Source organism: Oncorhynchus clarkii, unplaced genomic scaffold (assembly GCF_045791955.1).
Source record: "Oncorhynchus clarkii lewisi isolate Uvic-CL-2024 unplaced genomic scaffold, UVic_Ocla_1.0 unplaced_contig_9947_pilon_pilon, whole genome shotgun sequence".
NCBI lineage: Eukaryota > Metazoa > Chordata > Actinopteri > Salmoniformes > Salmonidae > Oncorhynchus > Oncorhynchus clarkii.
The window spans coordinates 26,925-40,400 of NW_027261050.1; positions in this window are offsets into that span (position 1 = coordinate 26,925).

Below are 13,476 nucleotides of genomic sequence, written 5' to 3' on the forward strand. Positions count from 1 at the left end.
GAGGGTCTGAGTATATGGAGTGTCTAATATGGAGGGTCTAATATGGAGGTTCTGGGTTTATGGAGGGTCTGAGTATATGGAGGGTCTGAGTATATGGAGGGTCTAATATGGAGGGTCTTAGTATATTTAGGGTCTTATATGAACAGTTTTAGTATATTGATGGTCTGATATGGAATGTCTGAGTATATGGAGGGTCTAATATGGAGGGTCTGAGTATATGGAGGGTCTAAGATGGAGGATCTGAGTATATTGAGTGTCTAGTATGGAGGGTCTGAGTATATGGAGGGTCTAATATGGAGGGTCTAATATGGAGGGTCTGAGTTTATGGAGGGTCTGAGTATATGGAGGGTCTAATATGGAGGGTCTGAGTATATTGAGGGTCTGAGTATATGGAGGGTCTAATTTGGAGGGTCTGAGTATATGGAGGGTCTAAGATGGAGGATCTGAGTATATTGAGTGTCTAGTTTGGAGGGTCTGAGTATATGGAGGGTCTAATATGGAGGGTCTAATATGGAGGGTCTGAGTTTATGGAGGGTCTGAGTATATGGAGGGTCTAATTTGGAGGGTCTGAGTATATTGTGGGTCTAAAATGGAGGGTCTGAGTATATGGAGGGTCTAATATGGAGGGTCTGAGTATATTGAGGGTCTGAGTATATGGAGGGTGTAAGATGGAGGGTCTGAGTATATTGAGGATCTAGTATGGAGGGTCTGAGTATATGGAGTGTCTAATATGGAGGGTCTAATATGGAGGTTCTGGGTTTATGGAGGGTCTGAGTATATGGAGGGTCTGAGTATATGGAGGGTCAAATATGTAGGGTCTAATATGGAGGGTCTGAGTTTATGGAGGGTCTGAGTATATGGAGGGTCTAATATGGAGGGTCTGAGTATATTGAGGGTCTGAGTATATGGAGGGTGTAAGATGGAGGATCTGAGTATATTGAGTGTCTAGTATGGAGGGTCTGAGTATATGGAGGGTCTAATATGGAGGGTCTAATATGGAGGGTCTGAGTTTATGGAGGGTCTGAGTATATGGAGGGTCTAATTTGGAGGGTCTGAGTATATTGTGGGTCTAAAATGGAGGGTCTGAGTATATGGAGGGTCTAATATGGAGGGTCTGAGTATATTGAGGGTCTGAGTATATGGAGGGTGTAAGATGGAGGGTCTGAGTATATTGAGGATCTAGTATGGAGGGTCTGAGTATATGGAGTGTCTAATATGGAGGGTCTAATATGGAGGTTCTGGGTTTATGGAGGGTCTGAGTATATGGAGGGTCTGAGTATATGGAGGGTCTAATATGGAGGGTCTTAGTATATTTAGGGTATTATATGAACAGTTTTAGTATATTGATGGTCTGATATGGAATGTCTGAGTATATGGAGGGTCTAATATGGAGGGTCTGAGTATATGGTGGGTCTAATATGGAGGGTTTGAGTATATGGAGGGTCTTAGTATATTTAGGGTATAATATGGACAGTCTTAGTATATTGATGGTCTGATATGGAATGTCTGAGTATATGGAGGGTCTAATATGGGGGGTCTGAGTATATAGAAGGTCTAATATGGAAGGTCTAACATGGAGGTTCTGAGTTTAGGGTTAGTTCTGAGTCTTAGTATATGGAGGGTCTGATATATGGAGCGTCTAGTATGGAGGGTCAAATATGGAGGGTCTGAGTATATTGATGGTCTAATATGGAATGTCTGAGTATATGGAGAGTCTAATATGGAGGGTCTAATATGGAGGTTCTGGGTTTATGGAGGGTCTGAGTATATGGAGGGTCTGAGTATATGGAGGGTCAAATATGTAGGGTCTAATATGGAGGGTCTGAGTTTATGGAGGGTCTGAGTATATGGAGGGTCTAATATGGAGGGTCTGAGTATATTGAGGGTCTGAGTATATGGAGGGTGTAAGATGGAGGGTCTGAGTATATTGAGGATCTAGTATGGAGGGTCTGAGTATATGGAGTGTCTAATATGGAGGGTCTAATATGGAGGTTCTGGGTTTATGGAGGGTCTGAGTATATGGAGGGTCTGAGTATATGGAGGGTCAAATATTAAGGGTCTAATATGGAGGGTCTGAGTTTATGGAGGGTCTGAGTATATGGAGGGTCTAATATGGAGGGTCTGAGTATATTGAGGGTCTGAGTATATGGAGGGTGTAAGATGGAGGATCTGAGTATATTGAGTGTCTAGTATGGAGGGTCTGAGTATATGGAGGGTCTAATATGGAGGGTCTAATATGGAGGGTCTGAGTTTATGGAGGGTCTGAGTATATGGAGGGTCTAATTTGGAGGGTCTGAGTATATTGTGGGTCTAAAATGGAGGGTCTGAGTATATGGAGGGTCTAATATGGAGGGTCTGAGTATATTGAGGGTCTGAGTATATGGAGGGTGTAAGATGGAGGGTCTGAGTATATTGAGGATCTAGTATGGAGGGTCTGAGTATATGGAGTGTCTAATATGGAGGGTCTAATATGGAGGTTCTGGGTTTATGGAGGGTCTGAGTATATGGAGGGTCTGAGTATATGGAGGGTCTAATATGGAGGGTCTTAGTATATTTAGGGTATTATATGAACAGTTTTAGTATATTGATGGTCTGATATGGAATGTCTGAGTATATGGAGGGTCTAATATGGAGGGTCTGAGTATATGGTGGGTCTAATATGGAGGGTTTGAGTATATGGAGGGTCTTAGTATATTTAGGGTATAATATGGACAGTCTTAGTATATTGATGGTCTGATATGGAATGTCTGAGTATATGGAGGGTCTAATATGGGGGGTCTGAGTATATAGAAGGTCTAATATGGAAGGTCTAACATGGAGGTTCTGAGTTTAGGGTTAGTTCTGAGTCTTAGTATATGGAGGGTCTGATATATGGAGCGTCTAGTATGGAGGGTCAAATATGGAGGGTCTGAGTATATTGATGGTCTAATATGGAATGTCTGAGTATATGGAGAGTCTAATATGGAGGGTCTAATATGGAGGTTCTGGGTTTATGGAGGGTCTGAGTATATGGAGGGTCTGAGTATATGGAGGGTCAAATATGTAGGGTCTAATATGGAGGGTCTGAGTTTATGGAGGGTCTGAGTATATGGAGGGTCTAATATGGAGGGTCTGAGTATATTGAGGGTCTGAGTATATGGAGGGTGTAAGATGGAGGATCTGAGTATATTGAGTGTCTAGTATGGAGGGTCTGAGTATATGGAGGGTCTAATATGGAGGGTCTAATATGGAGGGTCTGAGTTTATGGAGGGTCTGAGTATATGGAGGGTCTAATTTGGAGGGTCTGAGTATATTGTGGGTCTAAAATGGAGGGTCTGAGTATATGGAGGGTCTAATATGGAGGGTCTGAGTATATTGAGGGTCTGAGTATATGGAGGGTGTAAGATGGAGGGTCTGAGTATATTGAGGATCTAGTATGGAGGGTCTGAGTATATGGAGTGTCTAATATGGAGGGTCTAATATGGAGGTTCTGGGTTTATGGAGGGTCTGAGTATATGGAGGGTCTGAGTATATGGAGGGTCTAATATGGAGGGTCTTAGTATATTTAGGGTATTATATGAACAGTTTTAGTATATTGATGGTCTGATATGGAATGTCTGAGTATATGGAGGGTCTAATATGGAGGGTCTGAGTATATGGTGGGTCTAATATGGAGGGTTTGAGTATATGGAGGGTCTTAGTATATTTAGGGTATAATATGGACAGTCTTAGTATATTGATGGTCTGATATGGAATGTCTGAGTATATGGAGGGTCTAATATGGGGGGTCTGAGTATATAGAAGGTCTAATATGGAAGGTCTAACATGGAGGTTCTGAGTTTAGGGTTAGTTCTGAGTCTTAGTATATGGAGGGTCTGATATATGGAGCGTCTAGTATGGAGGGTCAAATATGGAGGGTCTGAGTATATTGATGGTCTAATATGGAATGTCTGAGTATATGGAGAGTCTAATATGGAGGGTCTGAGTATATGTCATGTCTGAGTAAATGGAGGGTCTAATATGGAGGGCCTGAGTGCATGGAGGGTTTAATAGGGATGGTCTGAGTATATTGAGGGTCTGAATATATTGAGGGTGAGTATATTGAGGGTCTAATATGGAGGGTCTAAGTATATATAGGGTCTGAGTACATGGAGGGTCTGAGTATATTGAGGGTCTGAGTATATTGAGGGTCTGAGTACATGGAGGGTCCAATATGGAGGGTCTAATATTGAGGGTCTAAGTATATATAGGGTCTGAGTACATGGAGGGTCTAATATGGAGGGGTCTGAGTATATAGAAGGTCTAATTTGGAGGGTCTAATATGGAGGGTCTGAGTATATGGAGGGTCTAATATGGAGGGTCTGAATATATTGAGGATCTAATATGGAGTGTCTGAGTATATTGAGGGTCTAATATGGAGAACCTGGGTATATGGAGGGTCTAATATGGAGGGTCTCAGTTTATTGAGCGTCTGAGTATATTGGGGGTCTGAGTATATGGAGGGTCTGAGTATATGGAGGGTCTGAGTATATTGAGTGTCTAGTATGGAGGGTCTGAGTATATGGAGTGTCTAATATGGAGGGTCTAATATGGAGGTTCTGGGTTTATGGAGGGTCTGAGTATATGGAGGGTCTGAATATATGGAAGGTCTGAGTATATCGAGGGTCTAAGATGGAGGATCAGAGTATATTAAGTGTCTAGTATGGAGGGTCTGAGTATATGGAGGGTCTAAGATGGAGGGTCTAATATGGAGGGTCTGAGTTTATGGAGGGTCTGAGTATATGGAGGGTCTAATTTGGAGGGTCTGAGTATATTGTGGGTCTAAAATGGAGGGTCTGAGTATATGGAGGGTCTAATATGGAGGGTCTAATATGGAGAATCTGAGTTTATGGAGGGTCTGAGTATATGGAAGGTCTAATATGGAGAGTATAAGTTTATTGAGGGTCTGAGTATATGGAGGGTCTAAGATGGAGGGTCTGAGTATATTGATGGTCTGATATGGAATGTCTGAGTATATGGAGGGTCTAATATGAAGGGTCTGAATATATTGAGGGTCTAATATGGAGGGCCTGAGTACATGGAGGGTTTAATAGGGATGATCTGAGTATATTGAGGGTCTCAGTATATGGAGGGTCTAATATGGAGGGTCTAATATGGAGGTTCTGGGTTTATGGAGGGTCTGAGTATATGGAGGGTCTGAGTGTATGGAGGGTCTGAGTATATGGATTGTCTAAGATGGAGGATTAGAGTATATTGAGTGTCTAGTATGGAGGGTCTGAGTATATAGAGGGTCTAATATGGAGGGTCTGAGTATATAGAGGGTCTAATATGGAGGGTCTGAGTATATTGATGGTCTAATATGGAATGTCTGTGTATATTGAGGGTCTAATATGGAGGGTCTGAGTATATGAAGGGTCTAGTATGGAGGGTCTGAGTATATGGAGTGTCCAATATAAAGGGTCTAAGTATATGGATGGTCTGAATATATGGAAGGTATAATATGGAGGGTCTGATTATATAGAGGGTCTAATATGGAGGGTCTGAGTATATAGATTGTCTAATATGGAGGTTCTGAGTATATTGAGGGTCTCATATGGAGGGTCTGATTATATTGACGGTCTAATGTGGAGGGTGTGAGTATGTATGTCATCATGTATAGTGTAGTATGTCATCATGTGTAGTATGTCATCATGTGTAGTATGTCATCATGTATAGTGTAGTATGTCATGTATAGTTTAGTATGTCATCATGTGTAGTATTTCATCATGTGTAGTATGTCATCATGTATAGTGTAGTATTTCATCATGTGTAGTATGTCATCATGTATAGTGTAGTATGTCATCATGTGTAGTATGTCACCATGTATAGTGTAGTATGTCATCATGTGTAGTGTAGTATTTCATCATGTGTAGTATATCATCATGTGTAGTATGTCACCATGTATAGTGTAGTATGTCACCATGTATAGTGTAGTATGTCATCATGTATAGTGTAGTATGTCATCATGTATAGTGTAGTATGTCATCATGTGTAGTATGTCATCATGTGTAGTGTAGTATGTCATCATGTGTAGTATGTCATCATGTATAGTGTAGTATGTCATCATGTATTGTGTAGTATGTCATCATGTATAGTATGTCATCATGTATAGTGTAGTATGTCATCATGTGTAGTATGTCACCATGGATAGTGTAGTATGTCATCATGTATAGTGTAGTATGTCACCATGTGTAGTGTAGTATGTCATCATGTGTAGTATGTCATCATGTATAGTGTAGTATGTCACCATGTATAGTGTAGTATGTCATCATGTATAGTGTAGTATGTCATCATGTGTAGTATGTCATAATGTGTAGTGTAGTATGTCATCATGTGTAGTATGTCATCATGTATAGTGTAGTATGTCATCATGTATAGTGTAGTATGTCATCATGTACAGTGTAGTATGTCATCATGTATAGTGTAGTATGTCATCATGTGTAGTATGTCATCATGTATAGTGTAGTATGTCATCATGTATAGTGTAGTATGTCATCATGTATAGTGTAGTATGTCATCATGTGTAGTGTAGTATGTCATCATGTGTAGTATGTCATCATGTATAGTGTAGTATGTCATCATGTATAATGCAGTATGTCAGCATGTATAGTGTAGTATGTCATCATGTGTAGTGTAGTATGTCATCATGTGTAGTGTAGTATGTCATCATATGTAGAATGTCATCATGTATAGTGTAGTATGTCATCATGTATAGTGTAGTATGTCACCATGTATAATGTAGTATGTCATCATGTGTAGTATGTCATCATGTGTAGTGTAGTATGTCATCATGTGTAGTGTAGTATGTCATCATGTGTAGTATGTCATCATGTATAGTGTAGTATGTCATCATGTATAGTGTAGTATGTCATCATGTATAGTGTAGTATGTCATCATGTGTAGTATGTCATCATGTATAGTGTAGTATGTCATCATGTGTAGTGTAGTACAGTGCCTTGCGAAAGTATTCGGCCCCCTATAACTTTGCGACCTTTTGCCACATTTCAGGCTTCAAACATAAAGATATAAAACTATTTTTTTTTGTGTAGAATCAACAACAAGTGGGACACAATCATGAAGTGGAACGACATTTATTGGATATTTCAAACTTTTTTAACAAATCAAAAACTGAAAAATTGGGCGTGCAAAATTATTCAGCCCCTTTACTTTCAGTGCAGCAAACTCTCTACAGAAGTTCAGTGAGGATCTCTTAATGATCCAATGTTGACCTAAATGACTAATGATGATAAATACAATCCACCTGTGTGTAATCAAGTCTCCGTATAAATGCACCTGCACTGTGATAGTCTCAGAGGTCCGTTAAAAGCGCAGAGAGCATCATGAAGAACAAGGAACACAACAGGCAGGTCCGAGATACTGTTGTGAAGAAGTTTAAAGCCGGATTTGGATACAAAAAGATTTCCCAAGCTTTAAACATCCCAAGGAGCACTGTGCAAGCGATAATATTAAAATGGAAGGAGTATCAGACCACTGCAAATCTACCAAGACCTGGCCGTCCCTCTAAACTTTCAGCTCATACAAGGAGAAGACTGATCAGAGATGCAGCCAAGAGGCCCATGATCACTCTGGATGAACTGCAGAGATCTACAGCTGAGGTGGGAGACTCTGTCCATAGGACAACAATCAGTCGTATATTGCATAAATCTGGCCTTTATGGAAGAGTGGCAAGAAGAAAGCCATTTCTTAAAGATATCCATAAAAAGTGTTGTTTAAAGTTTGCCACAAGCCACCTGGGAGACACACCAAACATGTGGAAGAAGGTGCTCTGGTCAGATGAAACCAAAATTGAACTTTTTGGCAACAATGCAAAACGTTATGTTTGGCGTAAAAGCAACACAGCTCATCACCCTGAACACACCATCCCCACTGTCAAACATGGTGGTGGCAGCATCATGGTTTGGGCCTGCTTTTCTTCAGCAGGGACAGGGAAGATGGTTAAAATTGATGGGAAGATGGATGGAGCCAAATACAGGACCATTCTGGAAGAACCTGATGGAGTCTGCAAAAGACCTGAGACTGGGACGGAGATTTGTCTTCCAACAAGACAATGATCCAAAACATAAAGCAAAATCTACAATGGAATGGTTCAAAAATAAACATATCCAGGTGTTAGAATGGCTGAGTTTATGGAGGGTCTGAGTATATGGAGGGTCTAATTTGGAGGGTCTGAGTATATTGTGGGTCTAAAATGGAGGGTCTGATTATATGGAGGGTCTAATATGGAGGGTATAATATGGAGGTTCTGAGTTTATGGAGTGTCTGAGTATATGGAGGGTCTAATATGGAGGGTATGAGTTTATTGAGGGTCTGAGTATATGGAGGGTCTAATATGGAGGGCCTGAGTACATGGAGGGTTTAATAGGGATGATCTGAGTATATTGAGGGTCTCAGTATATGGAGGGTCTAAGATGGAGGGTCTGAGTATATGGAGGGCCTGAGTATATTGAGGGTCTAATTTGGAGAGTCTAATATGGATGGTCTAATGTGGAGGGTCTGAATATATGTCAGGTCTGAGTATATGGTGGGACTGATATGGAGGGTCTAAATGGAGGATCTGAGTATATGGAGTTATAATATGGAGGGTATAATATGGAGGATCTGAGTATATGTCAGGTCTGAGTATATGGTGGGTCTAATACGGAGGGTCTGAGTATATGGAGGGTCTAATATGGAGGGTGTTAGTATTTTGAGGGTCTAGTATGGTGGGTCTGAGTATATGGAGGGTCTAATATGTAGGGTCTGAGTATATGGAGGGTATAATATGGAGGGTCTTATTATATAGAGGGTCTAATATGGAGGGTCTGAGTATATGGAGGGTCTTATATGGAGGGTCTGAGTATATGGAGGGTCTGAGTATGTGGATGGTCTAATATGGAGGGTGTGAGTATATGGAGGGTCTAAGTATATAGAGAGTCTAATATGGAGGGTCTGAGTATACTGAGGGTCTAATATGGAAGGTCTGAATATATTGAGGGTCTAATATGGAGGGTCTGAGTATATTGAGGGTCTAGTATGGAGGGTCTGAGTATATGGAGGGTCTGATTATATAGAGGGTCTAATATGGAGGGTCTGAGTATATTGAGGATCTGAGTATATGGAGGGTCTGAGTATATAGAGGGTCTAATATGGAGGGTCTGAGTATATGGAGGGTCTGATTATATAGAGGGTCTAATATGGAGGGTCTGAGTATATTGAGGGTCTAATATGGAGGGTCTGAGTATATGGAGGGTCTAATATGGAGTGTCTGATTATATTGCGGGTCTGAGTATATAGATGGTCTAATTTCGAGGGTCTGAGTATATTGAGAGTCTAATATGGAGGGTCTAATATGGAGGGTATAAGTATATATAGGGTCTGAGTATATGGAGGGTCTGATATGGAGGGTCTGAGTATATGGAGGGTCCAATATAAAGGGTCTAAGTATATTGATGGTCTGAATATATGGAGGGTATAATATGGAGGGTCTGATTATATAGAGGGTCTAATATGGAGGGTCTGAGTATATAGAGGGTCTAATATGGAGGGTCTGAGTATATTGATGGTCTAATATGGAATGTCTGTGTATATTGAGGGTCTAATATGGAGGGTCTGAGTATATGAAGGGTCTAGTATGGAGGGTCTGAGTATATGGAGTGTCCAATATAAAGGGTCTAAGTATATGGATGGTCTGAATATATGGAGGGTATAATATGGAGGGTCTGATTATATAGAGGGTCTAATATGGAGGGTCTGAGTATATAGATTGTCTAATATGGAGGTTCTGAGTATATTGAGGGTCTTATATGGAGGGTCTGATTATATTGACGGTCTAATGTGGAGGGTGTGAGTATGTATGTCATCATGTATAGTGTAGTATGTCATCATGTGTAGTATGTCATCATGTGTAGTATGTCATCATGTATAGTGTAGTATGTCATGTATAGTTTAGTATGTCATCATGTGTAGTATTTCATCATGTGTAGTATGTCATCATGTATAGTGTAGTATGTCATCATGTGTAGTATGTCATCATGTATAGTGTAGTATGTCATCATGTGTAGTATGTCACCATGTATAGTGTAGTATGTCATCATGTGTAGTGTAGTATTTCATCATGTGTAGTATATCATCATGTGTAGTATGTCACCATGTATAGTGTAGTATGTCACCATGTATAGTGTAGTATGTCATCATGTATAGTGTAGTATGTCATCATGTATAGTGTAGTATGTCATCATGTGTAGTATGTCATCATGTGTAGTGTAGTATGTCATCATGTGTAGTATGTCATCATGTATAGTGTAGTATGTCATCATGTATTGTGTAGTATGTCATCATGTATAGTATGTCATCATGTATAGTGTAGTATGTCATCATGTGTAGTATGTCACCATGGATAGTGTAGTATGTCATCATGTATAGTGTAGTATGTCACCATGTGTAGTGTAGTATGTCATCATGTGTAGTATGTCATCATGTATAGTGTAGTATGCCACCATGTATAGTGTAGTATGTCATCATGTATAGTGTAGTATGTCATCATGTGTAGTATGTCATAATGTGTAGTGTAGTATGTCATCATGTGTAGTATGTCATCATGTATAGTGTAGTATGTCATCATGTGTAGTATGTCATCATGTATAGTGTAGTATGTCATCATGTATAGTGTAGTATGTCATCATGTACAGTGTAGTATGTCATCATGTATAGTGTAGTATGTCATCATGTGTAGTATGTCATCATGTATAGTGTAGTATGTCATCATGTATAGTGTAGTATGTCATCATGTATAGTGTAGTATGTCATCATGTGTAGTGTAGTATGTCATCATGTGTAGTATGTCATCATGTGTAGTGTAGTATGTCATCATGTGTAGTGTAGTATGTCATCATATGTAGAATGTCATCATGTATAGTGTAGTATGTCATCATGTATAGTGTAGTATGTCACCATGTATAATGTAGTATGTCATCATGTGTAGTATGTCATCATGTGTAGTGTAGTATGTCATCATGTGTAGTATGTCATCATGTGTAGTGTAGTATGTCATCATGTGTAGTATGTCATCATGTATAGTGTAGTATGTCATCATGTATAGTGTAGTATGTCATCATGTATAGTGTAGTATGTCATCATGTGTAGTATGTCATCATGTATAGTGTAGTATGTCATCATGTGTAGTGTAGTACAGTGCCTTGCGAAAGTATTCGGCCCCCTATAACTTTGCGACCTTTTGCCACATTTCAGGCTTCAAACATAAAGATATAAAACTATTTTTTTTTGTGTAGAATCAACAACAAGTGGGACACAATCATGAAGTGGAACGACATTTATTGGATATTTCAAACTTTTTTAACAAATCAAAAACTGAAAAATTGGGCGTGCAAAATTGTTCAGCCCCTTTACTTTCAGTGCAGCAAACTCTCTACAGAAGTTCAGTGAGGATCTCTTAATGATCCAATGTTGACCTAAATGACTAATGATGATAAATACAATCCACCTGTGTGTAATCAAGTCTCCGTATAAATGCACCTGCACTGTGATAGTCTCAGAGGTCCGTTAAAAGCGCAGAGAGCATCATGAAGAACAAGGAACACAACAGGCAGGTCCGAGATACTGTTGTGAAGAAGTTTAAAGCCGGATTTGGATACAAAAAGATTTCCCAAGCTTTAAACATCCCAAGGAGCACTGTGCAAGCGATAATATTAAAATGGAAGGAGTATCAGACCACTGCAAATCTACCAAGACCTGGCCGTCCCTCTAAACTTTCAGCTCATACAAGGAGAAGACTGATCAGAGATGCAGCCAAGAGGCCCATGATCACTCTGGATGAACTGCAGAGATCTACAGCTGAGGTGGGAGACTCTGTCCATAGGACAACAATCAGTCGTATATTGCACAAATCTGGCCTTTATGGAAGAGTGGCAAGAAGAAAGCCATTTCTTAAAGATATCCATAAAAAGTGTTGTTTAAAGTTTGCCACAAGCCACCTGGGAGACACACCAAACATGTGGAAGAAGGTGCTCTGGTCAGATGAAACCAAAATTGAACTTTTTGGCAACAATGCAAAACGTTATGTTTGGCGTAAAAGCAACACAGCTCATCACCCTGAACACACCATCCCCACTGTCAAACATGGTGGTGGCAGCATCATGGTTTGGGCCTGCTTTTCTTCAGCAGGGACAGGGAAGATGGTTAAAATTGATGGGAAGATGGATGGAGCCAAATACAGGACCATTCTGGAAGAACCTGATGGAGTCTGCAAAAGACCTGAGACTGGGACGGAGATTTGTCTTCCAACAAGACAATGATCCAAAACATAAAGCAAAATCTACAATGGAATGGTTCAAAAATAAACATATCCAGGTGTTAGAATGGCTGAGTTTATGGAGGGTCTGAGTATATGGAGGGTCTAATTTGGAGGGTCTGAGTATATTGTGGGTCTAAAATGGAGGGTCTGATTATATGGAGGGTCTAATATGGAGGGTATAATATGGAGGTTCTGAGTTTATGGAGTGTCTGAGTATATGGAGGGTCTAATATGGAGGGTATGAGTTTATTGAGGGTCTGAGTATATGGAGGGTCTAATATGGAGGGCCTGAGTACATGGAGGGTTTAATAGGGATGATCTGAGTATATTGAGGGTCTCAGTATATGGAGGGTCTAAGATGGAGGGTCTGAGTATATGGAGGGCCTGAGTATATTGAGGGTCTAATTTGGAGAGTCTAATATGGATGGTCTAATGTGGAGGGTCTGAATATATGTCAGGTCTGAGTATATGGTGGGACTGATATGGAGGGTCTAAATGGAGGATCTGAGTATATGGAGTTATAATATGGAGGGTATAATATGGAGGATCTGAGTATATGTCAGGTCTGAGTATATGGTGGGTCTAATACGGAGGGTCTGAGTATATGGAGGGTCTAATATGGAGGGTGTTAGTATTTTGAGGGTCTAGTATGGTGGGTCTGAGTATATGGAGGGTCTAATATGTAGGGTCTGAGTATATGGAGGGTATAATATGGAGGGTCTTATTATATAGAGGGTCTAATATGGAGGGTCTGAGTATATGGAGGGTCTTATATGGAGGGTCTGAGTATATGGAGGGTCTGAGTATGTGGATGGTCTAATATGGAGGGTGTGAGTATATGGAGGGTCTAAGTATATAGAGAGTCTAATATGGAGGGTCTGAGTATACTGAGGGTCTAATATGGAAGGTCTGAATATATTGAGGGTCTAATATGGAGGGTCTGAGTATATTGAGGGTCTAGTATGGAGGGTCTGAGTATATGGAGGGTCTGATTATATAGAGGGTCTAATATGGAGGGTCTGAGTATATTGAGGATCTGAGTATATGGAGGGTCTGAGTATATAGAGGGTCTAATATGGAGGGTCTGAGTATATGGAGGGTCTGATTATATAGAGGGTCTAATATGGAGGGTCTGAGTATATTGAGGG